Source organism: Crocuta crocuta, unplaced genomic scaffold (genome assembly GCF_008692635.1).
Source record: "Crocuta crocuta isolate KB4526 unplaced genomic scaffold, BGI_CrCroc_1.0 scaffold219, whole genome shotgun sequence".
NCBI classification, from domain to species: domain Eukaryota; kingdom Metazoa; phylum Chordata; class Mammalia; order Carnivora; family Hyaenidae; genus Crocuta; species Crocuta crocuta.
This window is the reverse complement of record NW_027551572.1, coordinates 9,542,659-9,546,303: the sequence shown is the minus strand read 5'-3', so window position 1 is coordinate 9,546,303 and position 3,645 is coordinate 9,542,659. Positions and strand designations below refer to the sequence as shown.

Sequence of the window (3,645 nt, the reverse complement as noted above, 5' to 3'; positions counted from 1 at the left end):
AGGAAATTCTGGGAAGCAGCTTTAAAGACTTCTACTTTTTATTTTCTTTTCTGTATTATATTTAAAAACAACACACTTATTTTTTTAAAAATATTTTTATTTATTTCTAGGAGAGAGAGAGAGAGAGAGAGAGAGAGACAGCGTGAGCAGGGGAGGGTCAGAGAGAGAGAGGGAGATACAGACTCTGAAATAGTCTCCAGGCTCTGAGCTGGCAGTCAGCACAGAGCCCGACGCGGGGCTCGAACCCATAAACTGCGAGATCATGACCTAAGCAAAAGTCGGACGCTTAACCGACTAAGCCACCCAGGCGCCCCACACACTTATTTATAATAAGGAATAGTGTTTTTTTTTTCATTTTGAAAAAATAAATACCTTATTGAAAAAGATGACAAATGTAATTTTTTCCCCTCTCTTCCTCTAGCCCAGACTTCTCAGGGCTGCAGGATAATAGATCTATTTACATGACATTTCTCCTTGAAATAAAAAAACATCTTAAACTCAACATGTTCCAATTGAAATCACCATCGACCCCCAAACCCAACTCCCTTCCAATGTTCCCCATATCTACTGACCCCATATCTACTATCTACCCACTGGGTCTCCCAGAGATCCTATCATCTCGGACTCCTTCCTCTCCTTCAATCCAGTCTACCCCACCATATCTAAATCCATCACCAAAATCTCCTATTTTACTTCCTAAATTGTTCCATTTCCCCCACCCGTGTCCATCTCCTTGTTCCCATCCGAATCCGGTTGTATTACCGCCAACACTAACTACCACCCATGGATCCTAATTGTCCCTGTTCATATCCCTACACTGCGGCTGGAATGATCTTTTAAAAATACAGATCTGATCGGGTTAAATCCCCTCTCTGCTTCTCAAGAAAAGGATGAAGGTTCTCAGCATGGCCAACAAGGTCCTGCTTATTCTGGTCTCCAGATTCATACTGCAGCACTCTCTTCCTGCAATCTATGCTCTAGCCACAGCCATCTTGATCCGTCCCTCAGGCTTGCAATGCTTCCTCTCTGACAAAAGGTCTTTCCACATGATGTTCCTTGTTTCCTTTTCTCCTTTTTTTCAGTATCTCATCCTTCAGATCTCCATTCCATAGTGACTTCCTCAAGGAGGCCTTACCTAACCTTTCGGACCAGTTTAATGAGTGACTTTATTGTAAGCTCTCGAGGTACTCATCTCTTGCAACTTTCATTTATTTCTTTTATTTAAACATTTTTTTAATGTTATTTATTTTTTGAGGGAGAGAGAGACAGAGAGTGAGCAGGGGAGGGGCAGAGAGAGAGAGGGAGACAGAATCTGAACCAGTCTCCAGGCTCTGAGCTGCCAGCACAGAGCCCGACATGGGGCTTGAACCCACACACTGTGAGACCATGACCTGAGCCGAGGTTAGATGCTTAACCCACTGAGCCACCCAGGCGCCCCAACTTTCATTTATTTCTTTACATAAATGTGGTTTACTGACTTGTTGAATTAGACCTTTTAGCTTTCCTTTGTCTAGAGTAGTTTGTTTCCTTTCTCATCTTCTCTAGTGTTCTTGATTTTACTTCCTTAGACTCTATTACAGGACAATTTTAGGATTAGTAAGGAATACTTCTTTAATATTTGGACTCAGCTAAAGTATCACCTTCATTGGCTTTCCTGTATTCCTTCTGGCTATGATTGCTTTATCATTTTCCAACTCTTGAACATTTGCCTCTATCATAGTGCTTATTTACCCTATATTATATATTTGTTTGTTTTTATGAAGGTTTCTCTCACCAGTGTCAGTTGCTTTAGGGCAGCTATTTTATTTATCTCTGTATCCATACACTTAACATAGGGTCTTGTCCTTAATAAATATTTGGTGTGACCCTGATAGCCTGTAGTCCCGCCACGTAGTGCATAAGTTGATTTCTCTGCTTGTAGTATCTTCCCTCACTGTGCCTGACAAACCTCAGTAGAGGAGGCAGTGGTATGATGCTACCTTCAACAATATACATAATATTTCTATAAAATTTCCTCATGTGAAGAATGACATTTACCTTAAAAAGTTTTCAATTAAAAGAGTTAATGATTCAATACATCTCTCCCTCTCCTTGCCAGGTCAAGCCTTTCCTCTTCTAGAGCAATTACCTATGGAATTTTTGTCTCGGGATTAGATTCGGGATCTTTGGCACCCATCTAGCTCTTCTTTGTCTCCTCTGCTCCTGGTTCTTCTCCCTCACTTTGCAACAGACCTTGATGGCCCAATTAAAACAAGAGAACAGATCATTAGCAAGTGGAAAACATTTCTTTCCTGTTAGCTTAGGAAAATATATTCTTGAGTTGAGGAGGTATATTTGCATAACTGCATAGGCCTTTAAAAAAACAGACTTTGAAATAGCATAGGATGAAAAACAAAATGGTTAAATTTCCATATTAAAAGAAATGTTTGTTTTCATTTTTTTCAAGTTTGTAAAGCGCCTGACCCAGAGTACACAAGAAGTAAACTCTGGCTCCCTGCCCTTCATCCTTTCAAGCTTAAAATGCTGTAAGTTAGGACAAGGAATTCCACAGTGAATTATCTGGTAGCTTCCAGTATATTCTTACCAACTAGGTCCTATGTTCAGCTTTCTACTTCACCTTATTTGCTCGCACTGTCAAAGTTTAAATGTAGCACATTCACACAATTATAGTCTTTAAAATTCACAGAAACATTATTTTAAAACGCCTATGTAACTAAAAACTTAAAAAAAAATTCCACAAAAAATGTTCGCACAAAGAGTTAAGACAGGTCACAGAGGTAACACTTTTGCTTTTGCTTGTTTTTTCTACCCTTCTCCACTGTTGCCTTGTGTGGTTCAAGTATCTTTTGTTTGTCATTTGTTTGACAATGTCATAGACTTATCATTTCCAGTTGACCAGGAAACTGAACGCTCTTTAGCCAATTTTCAAATCTGAGGTGAATGTAGCCTGGGTGGTTTATTCGCGGGCCCACGAATCATAACCTATGAAGGGTGTATTCTCGAGGTAAGAGTTTTGAAATAGAAAACTCAGCTTATGCCATACACGGGTTTGAAATCAACACCATGTTGGCCCTTGAAGCTTACCACACACGGGTGAGGTAAGCGACCTGTCATCAAATGACCCTTTTTGACGTCCCCTGGTGATAAAAGCCTCAAGCACTCCTGGGGCCTAGGCTGAATTTTCTCCACTGGCTTGTTTGGGAACTGGCCTCTTCTAAGCTGTGTACTATTAGCTTGCACTGCTGCCGGCTGGATGACAGCTGAACTGGGACTCCTCAAGGCAGAGTCCTTCCGGATGCACTCATTTCCACCCTCAACCGCACTCGTCTCTCTCGCGGCAGTCTAGGACCATTCTCCAGTGAGACAGGACAGAACAGGCTTGAAAAGAATAGGGGGCAGAGGAAGAGTAAGAAGTAAATGTAATTGGTAAGACTCAGAATAAATGGCAGTGTACCCCTGAAACACGACGAGGAGCACCCTGCTTGCTTAGCCGCGGAAGAATGAGAGACAGGCACCCCGGGCTAACCGCCCGACTGGCCCGCCCCCCCCGTCCGCTCGGGTCACAGTCACGTGACCGGGGAGCGGCGCGCGCGCCGGCCGCGGCGCCCCCTGGCGGGGGGGGGGGGGGCGGGGGGTGTTGGGGGG

The 3,645-nt window shown here is 42.9% G+C and overlaps 1 protein-coding gene across 1 annotated transcript in view; it reads left to right on the top strand.

The window, feature by feature from the left end:
• The first annotated feature begins 3,164 nt into the window (after positions 1-3,164).
• LNPK (lunapark, ER junction formation factor) overlaps positions 3,165-3,645 on the top strand; it is a 71,495-nt gene continuing 71,014 nt past the window's right edge. Inside the window, exon 1 of the mRNA XM_077751207.1 lies at positions 3,165-3,426. The gene's annotated coding sequence lies outside the window, so the exon portion shown is untranslated. The remainder of the gene's footprint in view (positions 3,427-3,645) is intronic.